We start from the raw sequence: 14,283 nt of genomic DNA, 5'->3' as shown, positions 1-14,283 counted from the left end.
CTTGTAGCTCCATCTTTTTCTTTTTTCTACTTTATCTATTCTGGGAACATTTATTAGTTGCATGCAGTTTAGAATTATATTGACCCTCTTTAACTCTAATAATGGCTTTTGTCTTAAAATCCATTCTGTTTGGTATTCATACGTAATGTTGAATTTTCATCTTGCTAGGATTTACCATGTATATATATTTTTAATCGCCACTCTGTACCTTATATGTTAGGTGTGTATCAGTTATCTATTGCTGCTTATCATACTGCTCCAAAATTTAGCAGCTTCTTATGGCAACCGTTTGACTTGTTCATGATTCAGTCATTTAGGAATGTGAGTTAGACTCAAGGGGTTCTTCTGCATTATTAGCATTATTTCTGCCTAGTGTTATTCACGTGGTTGCAAGTCATCTGGCCGTTTGACTAGAGCTCAATGGTTTAAGATGTCCTCACACAGTTAGTGTCAGCTGTTGATTAAGCTGCTCTCTTTACACAGTCTCTTATCCTCAAGGAGGACGCTTGGGCTTCATCATATAGTGTTGACAGGGGAAGACAGAGAGCAGAAGCTGCAAAGTCTCTTGAGGACCAGGCTTGGAAATCCACACGTTCCTTCTCTAGTACCCCTGCTGTGCTCAGTCATTGGCTGTGAGCAGTCAGAGGGTGTGTGGCCTCAATGTGAAACTTTTGAAGGTCCAGAGACGTGTCAGTCAATAACGCTCCTCAGAGCAAGTCCTTTGAGGCATGAGTCTGAGCAGTGCTCCTTCATGGTCACCACATAGATATGGTTTAATATCATAATTTAAAATATTTCAGACTTTTGCTATTAATGAGAAATCTTGTTATGGACTTCTGTTTTCAGTGGTTGTGTTTTCCTCTCACATGTATCATATAAAGCATTCAAAGCATGAAAGAATGAAGATATAGCTATTGGATATAGATTCACCATTAAAAAACCAATTGCTTGAACTATTGGTCAATTAACTCACACAGAAAAAAATAAATTTGTTTCCTGATTTTGGGTAAAATTCAAGTACACTTTTCTTCTAAACTATCATTAAGACAACGTAATTATGTAGTAAAGATCTTAAAAGACATTAAAACAACAATTAACTTCTGCTTATTAACTCTATTTTTCAGCTCGAGGGTGTAGTCTACAGAGTAATGCTCATCCCGATTCTCTCCTTTCTGAAGCACAGCCCATGGCCTCTCAATATTTGTCTTCCCTTCTTCAATTTTTTTTTGCTGGGCATATGGCTGCTACTAATGAAGACTAGTTGTAGTTGTGTAACTCAGTTCTGGAAAATGGGATATTGATGAAAAGTGATATATATGACTTCTTGATGAACACTCTTCTCTTCCTGCTTTTCTTCTTCTTATTGGCTTAATGTTGACAAGAGAGTGGAGCTGGAGCAGCCATTCTGGATCATCAAATGATACCTGCATGACGGGGTTGACAAGAGCAGCGAGGTAAAAGAAGCCTTGTGCTCGCATTCCAACTGTAGGTCATAGGTCTGGGCATTTAGATGAGAGAAAAATAAAATTCTATCGTGTCTAAGCTATAGTTATTTGGGGATTTCTGTTATTAGTTGCTAAAGTTAATCCTAAACATCTTTCATATGTTTGTTTGGTTTGCTCCCCATTTTATCCCCAGCATCTGTTATGGTACCTGAAGAGAGCAGAACTATGAGAGGCAGCCACCCAGCAGGAGAAATATGATGGACCTTCCCCAGCTATAATAATATGAGTTGAAATTAAGGACAAAACCCATATCTGGCATATAACATGCACTCAATAAATATTTGTTGAATGAATTAATGAATTCATTAATTAATGAATTCAATATGGCAGGGGGCTGCCATGTTTTAGAACCCAACATCATACCTGTCTAGAAGATCTCCTCCTTCTTACATTAGTTAGCCAACTGCTACTAATCTTCCAAGATCCAGCTTAATTGTGACTTTTCTGTCAAGCTCCCCCAGCTTTTCCTGGCATTGGGTAGTGCCTGCCTTCCTGGTGGTAAATATCTCTGCCTCTCTTACATTTACCTCCCTTATCTCCCATCATATTGAAACTTCAGACTTTCTTCTTCGTGTTCTTAACAGCCAACATGATGTTTGGAAGGTTGGAGGAGAAGCAAGGAAGGAATACTTCTAAACATGCAAAAAGTCATATAGGACTTTCCTCTGAAGATTTAGGAACTGGATTAATCAGTGTTCTCCAGAGAAACAGAACCAATAGGATGTGTGTGTGTGTGTGTGTGTGTGTGTGTATGTATAAAGGGAGAGATTTGTTTTAAGGAATTGGCTTATGCAATTGCAGGGGCTGGCAAGTCTGAAATCTGCAAGACAGGCTGGCAGGCTGGAGACCCAAAGAAAAGTGGATGTTGCAGTCTCAAGTCTGAAGCAGAATTCCTTCCTCCTTAGGGGATCTCAGTCTTTTCTCTTAAGGCCTTTGACTCACTGGATGAGGCCCACCCACGTGATGGAAGGTAATCTGCTTTACTCAAAGTCTAATGATTTAACTGTTAATCATACCTAAAAAATATCTTCACTGCAACATCTAGATTGGTGTTTGGCCAACAACTGAGGTACCATGGCCTAGCTAATTTGACATAAAAAGTTAACTATCACAGGAACCATAAATAGAAGTGGGTTTATTCCATAATTTTAAGTTCCAATACTACTATTTAGATGACATCTGCCAGGAAAGTTTCATGTATTACCAAGTGTCGTAGCAGGTCATCATGAAGCCAGAAAAAACGACTGATTATGACAATGAGAGAGAAGATCCTACAGAAAACAATTAGAAATATAATCAGATGTGTTTAGTAACTTCAAATTCATTATTACTGTTTGCATGGTTAAAGAAAGTTCACTCTCAGAGAGCATTTGCTATGTAACAAAATTAAGCGAAGCTTATGTGAACAAAGATCCCTGGGGGTAAACTTCCTGCTTCTTTCAAATTAATTGTATACATATATATAATTTAATTATGTTATTTATATATTTTTTTCCCAAATTGAAATAGGTTTTTTGTTTCTTGTATTATTTTTTTACTCTGGAAACCTCAAGATGGCAGCATTTTACTTTGGAAGAAGGTGTTCAGTGCCAGCAGTAGTCCTGCTTTTCAATTCATAACAGCACCCAGGAGTCAGGCTGTCAATAGGGAGAGGGGAATGGAGACAAGCTGGTAGATGGGTTTCGAAAATTTCTGACCTCTTACACTCTTCCCTAATTTCCCATCCACAAAGACCTCTGTAAACTGGCAGTTCAGGTAAATAGTTTCTCTACAGCAGCTGGTCCCCAACCTTTTTGGCACCAGGGACTGGTTTCATGGAAGACAATTTTTCCACAGACGGGCGTGGGTGGGCAGGAACGGTTCGGGCGGTAATGCGAGAGATGGGGAACGGCAGATGAAGTTTCCATCGCTTGCCGTCTGCTCACCTCCTGCTGTGCGGCCCGATTCCTAACAGGGCTACGGACCACTACCAGTCCGCGGCCCAGGGGCTGCGGACCCCTGCTCTACAGTCATTATAGAAACCAGTATTTTATTCTAGCTGCATTTGTACTGCTCCAGCTAAATAGCTGCTTTTTCTGTTCCCAACACACCACTTATGCAGAAACAATTTTTATTTTTCATCTAGGAATTAGGCAGTAAAGAGTCAATATTATAATAGTGCATTAATGTCAGCCCTTGCTTGGGCTACTGAAATGGCCTTCTTCTTGTCTCCTTAGGGCCTCTTTTCCAAACTTCACATCATGTCCCTCTCCTATTCCCAACCATCCAGTGGCTTCCCATTGCAACTAAAGTAAAACCAAACTCCTTGTCGTGACCTGCATGCTCTACAGGGTCTGGCCCTCCCCACTTCTGTGGCCTCATTGTCTATCATTCTCCCTCTTGCCTGCTCACTTTGTTCTAGCCACCATGGTGTTGCTGTTCCCTGAACACCGTGAGCTTGTTCTACCTCAGGGCCTTTGCCCTTCCTGGTAGTCTCTGATTTTTACATGACTCACTTCCTCCTTCTAGTTCCTTCACAAGTGTCACTTTCTTCAGATAGGACTTCCCTGATCACCGTCCCTCTCTCCCTCACCTTAGCCTTCCTCTGCTTTATTTTTCTTCAGTGGAAGAATAATACCACCTAATAATTGATTATCTGTCCTCCTCAAGCAGAATATAAGTTCTATGGAGGGTTGGGACTTTGTCTTGTTTACTCCTGTTTCCCTAGAACCTAGAAACATGTCTGATTCATATTAGGTGCTCAATAACTAGTTGTTGAATGAATGAAAGAATAAAGCAAAATTCAGTCAATCTGGTGTCTTTATTCCATCTCTTTTGTATGTGGCAGTGTGCCAGATACCTAGAAAGTAGCAGTATAAACCCTAATGAGGGAGTCTTATTGACACTAACACATTGGGTTTTTTTGACATACATGATTCTCTATTTTTTAAACAGATATTTGATTTTAAAAAGTCTCCCCCAAATTGTCACTAAAACAAAAATGATCAGATAAATGATAGCAGTTAGATGTCTTTAGTATTTACATAATTTTTAAAAAACAAAAAATTAGCATCAGATTTTCCTATAATAGATCTGTGAAATTAATTCCTTTTTAATATATATTTTTAATTGAAGTATAGTTGATTTACAGTGTTGTGTTATTTTCTGCTGTACAGCAAGGTGATTCAGTTATACATATACATACTTCTATTTGTTTATTTATTTATTTATTTGCCGTATGAGGGCCTCTCACTGTTGTGGCCTCACCCGTTGCGGAGCACAGGCTCTGGATGCGCAGGCACGGCGGCCATGGCTCACAGGCCCAGCTGTATGTGGGATCTTCCCGGACCGGGGCACGAACCCGTGTCTGCATCAGCAGGCAAACCCAATATACATACTTCTTAATATTCTTTTCCATTATGGTTTATCATACCATATTGACTATAGTTCTCTGTATTATACAGTAGGACCTTGTGTTTATCTATTCTATATATAAAAGCTTACATCTGCTAACCCTAACCTTCCACTCCATCCCCCACACCAACCCCCTCCCTCTTGGCAACCACCAGTCTGTTCTCTATGTCTGTGAGTCTGTTTCTGTTTTGTAGATAAATTCATTTGTGACATATTTTAGATTCCATATGTAAGTGATATCATATGGTATTTGTCTTTCTCTTTCTGACTTACTTCACTTAGTATGATAATCTCTAGTTGCATCCATGTTGCTGCAAATGGCATTATTTCATTCTTTTTTATGGCTGAATAATATTCCATTGTATATATGGACCACATCTTCTTTATCCATTCATCTGTTGATGGACATTTAGGTTGTTTCCATGTTTTAGCTATAGTGAATAGTGCTGCTATGAACATAGGGGTGCATGTATCTTTTTGAATTATAGTTTTGTCTGAATATATGTCCAGGAGTGAGATTGCTGGATCGTTGGCAGCTCTATTTTTAGTTTTTTGAGGAAACTCCATACTGTTTCCATAGTGGCTGCACCAACTTACATTCTCACCAACAGTGTAGGAGGGTTCCCTTTCTGTGGAATTAATTTTTTTTTTAATTATTGGAGTATAATTACTTTACAATGTTGTGTTAGTTTCTGCTGTACAATGAAGTGAATCAGCTATATGTATACATATATCCCCTCCCTCTTGGACCTCCCTCTCACCACCCCGCTCCATCCCACCCATCTAAGTCATCACAGAGCACCGAGCTGAGCTCCCTGTGCTATACAGCAGGTTCCCTCTAGCTATCTATTTTACACGTGATAGTGTATATATGTCAAACCTAATCTCTCAATTCGTCCCACTCTCCCCTTCGCTCCCTGTGTCCACATGTCTATCCTCTATCTCTATTCCTGCCCTACAAATATGTTCATCTGTACCATTTTTCTAGACTCTACATATATGGGTTAATATACAATATTTGTTTTTCTCTTTCTGGCTTACTTCACTCTGTATGACAGGCTCTAGGTCCATCCACATCTCGACAAATGATCCAATTTCGTTCCTTTTTATGGCTGAGTAATATTCCATTGTTTATATGTACCACATCTTCTTTATCCATTCATCTATTGTTGGACATTTAGGTTGTTTCCATGTCCCAGCTATTGTAAATAGTGCTGCAGTGAACATTGGGGTACATGTGTCCTTTTGAATTGTGGTTTTCTCAGGGTATCTGCCCAGTAGTGGGATTGCTGTGTCATATGGTAGTTCTATTTTTAGTCTTTTAAGGAACCGCCATACTGTTCTCCATAGTGGCTGTATCAATTTACATTCCCACCAACAGTGCAGGAGGGTTCCCTTTTCTCCACACCCTCTCCAGAATTTACTGTTTGTAGATTTTTTGATAATGGCCATTTTGTCTGATGTGAGGTGGTATCTCATTGCAGTTTTGATTTGAATTTCTCTGATAATTAATGATGCTGAACATCTTTTCATGTATATATAGGCCATCTGTATGTCCTCTATGGAGAAATGTCTATTTAGGTCTTCTGCCCATTTTTTGACTGGGTTGTTTGTTTTTTTGTTACTGAGTGAAGTAAGTCAGACAGAGAAAGACAAATATCATATGGTATCAGTTGTATGTGGAATTGAAAATATGATACAAATGAACTGTTTCCCTAGTGGCTGCACCAATTTACATTCCCACCAACAGAGTAGGAGGGTTCCCTTTTTGTGGAATTAATTCTTAAATGAAGCTAATTTTACTGAGAAGTTATTCAAGTTACCAAAAAGAACTTGTCACCTATGTCAAAAGAGGATCTGCATTACTAATCATGGGTGATATTTTGTCTGCTGCAAAACAACTCTAAGGCATAGAATATTTAGGCTGCAAAAAGAAGAGTGTAAATAATTAAGATGTAAATCCAATTATGGCTGTCCCCATTACAGTTCTTTTTTTAAGTAATAGAAATATACTGTCTCCTCAGTTTATAAATGAAATTGCATCCAGATGCAAGCAGGTGGAAGAAGTTCTGAAAAATTCTTGGTAAATAAAACGCAATTCATTAAACATTATTCCTAGTAATACTCACAATATTTGATTCAGTTTTGCAACTACATAGAATCCCCAAATTCAAAATATAATAATATAAAAATATTCTATTTTGAAAAATATTAAGATAACTCCCTACATTTTTTTAGTAACAATAAATAATCTTTAAGCTAAAATATATTAAATACCTTTTTCTTTGAATTGGAATTAGGAATTAAAAGAAGTAGAGCTTGTTTTTTTCATAGTAACTTAATGAGTCTCCCTGTCTGTTATTTTTCTAAATGCTCATTAGCTTAATGCTTATTTATTATTTTAAAAAAATCATTTTGATTTGATCATTTTTTTCACATTATTATATTATAATCAATGATAATAGCTATATCTATTAAGTGTTTACAATGTGCTAGGCACTATACCTAGCATATTCGAATTACTTAATTAATACTTATGGGCTAGCCTTGGAACCCAGTCCCCATTTTTAATACATTTTCAATGGAAAAATGGATTCCCACTTTAAAAGCACTGACTTACAAATGAAGTTTTTTAATACGACGTATTTATAAGTGACTGAATTGGGTGACTGCAACTTCTAATGAATGGAAATCTATGCAGCCTGACAAAGTGAGTTAAATCAGAATAACCTTTGTGTGCAGGAAAATGTAGAAGCTCTTTCACATTTTATTTCCAAATAGAATTCTTGGCATTTGAAGATATTACGGCTGTCAACATTGTCTTCTGCATATATGCAAAGCTACAAAGTCTGATACATGCACGACTTGCAGTTACTTCCACAGTAAGCACCATCCATGTGAATTCAATCTGTTGACTGTAATGTGGCAAAGTACCTTACTAGCAATGCCTCTCTACCCTCTGTGCTAAAGGTTGCCTTTGCTCAAATAGTCACACCATCTCAGATTGCCACAGCTTGCTGGGTATTCTGCTGCTGCTCTGTGTACACATCTGCATCGGTATGATTCAGTGAAACCTTGTTGGTGTTCTTCCGCTCACTCTTGCCTTAACTCACCACAGGCTAGCTCATTGTAGGAAAGTCATTTTGATGGAGAACCCCAAATGTCCTCAAAGTGATATGGTAAGATGGAAACTTATTCTTCTCACATGCCAGGCTGAATATACTGGACATCTGTGGTTTATACTCTTCAGCATCTATTTCCCTATATTGAGGTAAAACCATGCTTCTTTAGGGGAACCACACTCTTCTATTGACGTAGCTGAGGCCCGTGATTCTGCTGGGGCTGAACCTTCTTCTGGAGTCAGTGGTTGGTATATGACATATGAGAGCAGTATATGCCTTGGCCAGAGAGACTAGTTCAGAGGTAGACCTGAGGCCCAAGCAGGCCAGTCACAGCCATAAATATCAGTTTAGGACTTTTGTCAGAACCACTGTGAAAGAGAAACTGTCGTTGTTTTCTGGGGTTGCTAAGCCTAGACCTTCTAATAGCTATTCTGCCACCACTTGAGATCAGCCTGAGAATGAAAGCAACATGGGGGTAAGCCAATTGGGAGGTGGAAAATATACAAACTACATTGTTTGAGTACCTAGATCTATCTTCACCTGAAGCCAGTAGTGAACCCTAAATACTACACTAGCTTAAGTTACATTAGCTTAAGTTAATTGAATTGGTTTCTGCCCTTTGCAGCCAAAAGAATCCTGAATAACACAATGGGAATGACCACAGACTGAATCTCAAGAGCAGTTTTATGGCTGTATTTGCCTTCCCAAAGAGGTAAACAGTCATTTTGAGGACTTCAGCTAACATGGAGGAGCCCTCAAAATCAACTGTTGACATGTTCCTGAAGATCAGCAAGTGTGCTGCATGTTCCTGGTGCTGTGTTTTGGAATTCTGCTTTGCTGTCCTTTATACTTTTCATAAAACTGGAGAGGCAGAGAGCAATAATCAGGGAAGTGCTGGTGCCATATCATCTTGCCAACTCTATAATCTTGAAACAAATCTTAGTATTTGGTTGAAAAATATAGTAATTAATAAACAGAAGAGTTCCCATGTGATGGACATGCTTTTGAATTTAGGTTTTGCTCCCCAGATCATGGTCAAGTTACTAACCTCTCAGCCATAGCTGCCTCATATTTAAAATAGGAATAATAATGGTCCTGCCTAATAGGGCTTTTTAAAATAAAATTAAATGAGTTAATTTAGGCAATAAGCTTGGAACAGTGCTTGGGTATAATAAGTACTCAAGGACTTCCCTGGTGGTTAAGAATCCACCTGCCAATGCAGGGCACACGGGTTCGAGCCCTGGTCTGGGAAGATCCCACATGCCATGGAGCAACTAAGCCCATGTGCCACAACTACTGAGCCTGCACTCTAGAGCCTGTGCTCCGCAACAAGAAAAGCCACTGCAAAAAGAAGCCCACACACCTCAATGAAAAGTAGCCCCCACTCACCTCAACTAGAGAAAGCCTGAGCACAGCAGCAAAGACCCAAAGTAGCCAGAAATTAATTAATTAATTATTTATTTTTAAAAAGTACTCAAAATACTTTAATATTAGGCATCACAACATATGGCCCCAGAATGGAGCCCTGAATTCTCACATCATGACACCATCCTCATCATTTTCTTCAGCCACATCTGGACATGGTCTGACAGCCCAAGGTACAAACACAAGACCCTTACCATGTTTTCAGTTTCTTGTAGGTTAATGCTTAATACAGAAAAGCAACAAACTATGACTACTGTATCAGGATTGTATTCAGCCTTGAAGAAATTTCCATTTTTCTATGTTCACTTAGACCAGTTTGTATGATATGAAATCAAATTGGCAAGAACTCTGCCTAGTAAAAAAAGACATTTTCTTAGACCACATATGCCTTTAAACGTTGTTATTTAAAAATTTGTTATTTCCTGGCAAAGATATGATTACGGCATTACAAGGAAGATATTGTAGTTGCACAATAGGCTTCGTTCAGCTCTCTTGAAGCAAATGTAATAGATGTCTAGTGTAAGTACAACCACATGTTATAATGGGAAATTAAGTAAAGTATGTAACATCTGAAATTGGTCATAAAATCAGAGAAAGTTTGGCTTTCTGGGCACATTTTTAAACCATTCTTTTTTGGCTTGTATTGCACAATATGAGCTTCTATTACAGAAACAAAATTATTAGAGAATGAAAATAAAGCATTAAAATAATTTAGTGAAGACTTTTTTACTGAGGTAATTCATCTCAGTTTCAAGTAAATAATTACCACATCTCTCACTTTATGGCTGCTTTTAATACTTTTTATGCCTCCTTCTTTAGTTTCAGATGGTCAGCTATCAAATGTTACAACGGTCAGAATGCTTGAGTCTAGAAGCTACCTCTTAATTTCTTGCTTCTATTCTGCAGTGGAGAGAGGAGTAAGATTTTCTGTATATTAACAGTGAATAGCCTCTGAGAGTCAATTTTCTCATGGTGAATTGGATGATCTTAGCATAAAGTGTTTATGATTTCCCTGCCCCCCCGGATATTCAAAGGCTGCTGGTTGCTTACTTGTTTTCTCAACCATGTCCAGATGAGGATGTGACCTTTGGTTAAATGAAGTACTTTTATAGCTAATTTTAAATTTCAGGGACTTTTTATACAGCTAAGCTCTGCACTTATGCATAATTTATTTTCCCTTGCTCACTACCTTGTTCATGACCTTTCAGTGAGGGTGTTCAGTGTCAAGAGGAACAAATCTATATTCTATATTTTGTATTAGTTTTTCTAAACTGACCCCCTCTTCCTTCCCTAGCCAATCCAAGACAATCATTGGCCTTATCATTGGTTCCTAAATATACCCTGCTTGCTCTTGCCCTTATGCAATATTTATACAGTTGAGTTACATTTTCCAACATGTCTCAACCCTCTCATGTTCCCAAGTCATCTCACAGCCTAATGTTTCCATGATGCTAACTCTGGTCCATGTGAATCACTCCCCATTCTAATTGTCTATAACTGCATAGTCATTCCCATGCATTGGGGAGCTGATAAAATACTACCACTTATTTTTCTCTATTTGGGAGAATACATGTTTATTATCTCTAAGTATGTTATTATCTGCTTTGAGCAATTGTACATTCCTTATTCAGTACAGAGAAGAAAAGAATATTATTGTCTCTTTTTACATTCTTCCCATCATCTTGTCTTATGTCTGGTAGAAAGGATATGACATTATTCAGTGAGGGATGATGGAGAAGCACAAGAAGGCTGGTGATTTGAGCAAACTTGTTGACCTTTCTTTGTTCATATCTTTATTTCTCCTGGCACAAGCTTTCTTTGTTTAAAGGTGTCTGGATGTTGTCGTGCTACCTCGAAGTGGGTAGGAAAAAGTGATTCCTTGATCACTCACATACACCTGTGAAGGGATTTAAAGGAAACTTGGCCTCCGAGGTCTAGTTGCAAACACAGAAGTTGAGAGATAAGGTTTTTGTATAAAAAACCTGCATCATCTTTATTTTGCATACTTTAATTTCAGAACAAAACAAACAAAAAAACACAATACACAACATTCAAACCCCATGTCAAATGTGGAAAGGGATAGGGCTTGAAGCCCTTATATCCTGCTTTAGACAGAAGGACAGAAATAAAATCACTAGACATCAGCAGAAGGAACCAAGTAGGCCAAGGCCACTGGGGCTGCTGCTGAGGGAGCCATGGGGACACTATACAGAGGGAAAAAAGTCTGCAGGTAGAAATTCCTAATCTACTTCTTCCATGCAAGAGGCATCCTCATCACCCTCAAGGCGGGGGTGGATCTCATCAGGAACAGCAGTACTGGGCTCCTCTGCTGTCACTTCATCTTCATCAATGCCCAAGCCTAGCTTGATCATGCAGTAGATGCTGTTGGAGTGGGTCTGGGGATCCTCAAGCGAGAAGCCGAAAGAGAGCAGTGCAGTTTCGAGCAGCAGCACCACCAGGTCCTTGACGGTCTTGTCATTCTTGTCTGCTTCTGCTTTCTGCTGCAGGGTCTCCACAATGCGGGGGTCAGGATTGATCTCCAGGTGCTTTTTGGCCATCATGTAGCCCATGGTCGAGTTGTCCTGAAGTGCCTGGGCTTTCATGATGCTCTCCATGTTGGCAGTCCAGCCGTAGGTGCTCGTCACGATACAGCAGGGTGAAGACACAAGCCTATTGGAGATTGTCACCTTCTTCACCTTCTTATCCAAGATCTCTTTCATGAGTTTGCAGAGGTTATCAAACTTGGCCTTGTTCTCCTCCATCTTCTTCTTCTCCTCCTCATCCTCAGGAAGCTCCAGACCCTCCTTGGTAACCGAGACCAGACTCTTCCCATCAAATTCCTTGAGCTGCTGCACACATTGCTCATAGATCGGCTCTGTCATGTACACCACCTTGAAGCCCTGCTTCCACATTCGCTCTACAAATGCAGAGTTGGCAACCTGCTCTTTGCTCTCTTCTGGGTCTCCTTCATGCGAGACACGTATTCTGAGAGAGAAGTCATCTCATCTCCAGACTGGGAGATGTGATAGCGCAGCAGCTCAGAAAGGTGTCGCCAGTTAGTGGAGTCCTCATGGATTCCAAGCTTTAGATTTTTAGAGAACGCCTCATGGAATTTCTTGTAGTTGTCCTTGTCTTCTGCCAGCTCCGAGAAGAGCTCAAGGCACTTCTTAACAATGTTTTTATGAATGATCTTCAAGATTTTGCTCTGCTGGAGCATTTATTGGGAGATGTTCAGGGGAAGGTCTTCAGTCAACCACACCACAGATGAAGTTGAGATATTCTGGTATTAACTCATCACAGCTGTTCTTGATGAACACATGGTGGACATAGAGTTTGATGTTCTTTTTCTTTTTGTTCTCAAAGAGGTCAAAAGGAGCCCGAGGAGGGATGAACAGCAATGCTCTGAATTCCAGCTGACCTTGTACAGAGAAGTGCTTCACTGCCAAGTGATCTTCCCAGTCATTTGTAAGCCTTTTACAGGACTCTCCGTATTCTTCCTGGGTGATGCCATCAGGGTTTCTGGTCCAAATGGGCTTGGTCTTGTTCAGTTCTTCCTGATCAATATATTTCTCCTTGATCTTCTTTTTCTTACCCTTGCCACTATCATCCTCCTCATCTGAGCCCACATTTTCAATCTTAGGCTTCTCCTCATCATCTTTATCTTCCTCTTCTTTCTCACCTTTCTCTTCCTCTGCCTCATCATCACTGATTTCCTTCTCACTTTCCTTCTCCAGATAGAGTGTGATGGGATAACCTATGAACTGTGAGTGCTTCTTCACCACTTCTTTGACCCGCCTTTCTTCTAAGTACTCTGTCTGGTCTTCCTTAAGGTGGAGAATCACTTTGGTACCCCACCCAAGGGGCTCACCATGGTCAGCACGTACAGTGAAGGAACCCCAGCAGAAGGCTCCCAGGCATACTGTCCATCATCATTGTGCTTTGTGATCACAACCACCTTCTTGCCACTAGGTAGGCAGAATAGAAGCCAACACCAAATTGCCCAATCATGGAAATGTCTGCACCAGCCTGAAGAGCCTCCATAAATGCTTTAGTACCAGACTTGGCAATGGTTCCCAAATTATTTACAAGATCAGCTTTGGTCATGCCAAAGCCTGTGTCTACCAGAGTCAGGGTGCACTCCTGAGGGTTAGGAATGATGTCAATTTTCAGCTCTTTATCACTGTCCAATTTGGAAGGGTCTGTCAGGCTCTCATAGCAAATCTTGTCCAAGGCATCAGAAGCATTACTGATCAACTCCCGAAGGAAAATTTCCTTGTTGGAATAGAAGGTATTGATAATAAGAGACATGAGTTGGGCAATTTCTGCCTGGAAAGCAAAAGTCTCCACCTCCTTCTCTCCACGGTGCACTTCCTCAGCCATCTTAAAGAATAAGAATCGCAGATACTAGAGAGCTGAGCGGGCAAGGACTGACTCAACCTCACTCGCTACAACAGGGGTGGACGAGGGTGACTCAAGAGCTCGGGTGTCTTTTTGACATTAATTATTCCATTAAATTTTTTCAAACCAATTTTTCAATAAGCAATACATGCACATAGAGTTTTAAGAGTGATAAAAATTACATACAGTGAAAAGTAAGCCTCCTTCTTACTCATCTTTAGGGCAACCACTGATACTAACATTCTTTGTATCCTGCTAGAGATATCCTATGCATATATACACACATAAAAAGTCCATCCACTTTTATGTACAAACTTCAGCATAATATATTACATATTTACACCTTGCCTTTTCATATAACAATATACCTTGGAGATCTCTATATTTAGCTATTTTATTGGCTTTTATGGTGGTATAATATTCCATTACAATTCTTAAAT

General features: G+C 39.5%; 1 pseudogene; it reads right to left on the bottom strand.

The window, feature by feature from the left end:
• Positions 1-11,685: 11,685 nt before the first annotated feature.
• Positions 11,686-13,839, bottom strand: LOC112398676 (heat shock protein HSP 90-beta pseudogene; annotated as a pseudogene).
• Positions 13,840-14,283: the final 444 nt, after the last annotated feature.

Source organism: Neophocaena asiaeorientalis, unplaced genomic scaffold, assembly GCF_003031525.2.
Source record: "Neophocaena asiaeorientalis asiaeorientalis breed wild unplaced genomic scaffold, Neophocaena_asiaeorientalis_V1.1 scaffold26, whole genome shotgun sequence".
NCBI classification, from domain to species: Eukaryota; Metazoa; Chordata; class Mammalia; order Artiodactyla; family Phocoenidae; genus Neophocaena; species Neophocaena asiaeorientalis.
This window is presented reverse-complemented; position numbering and strand designations above follow the sequence as displayed.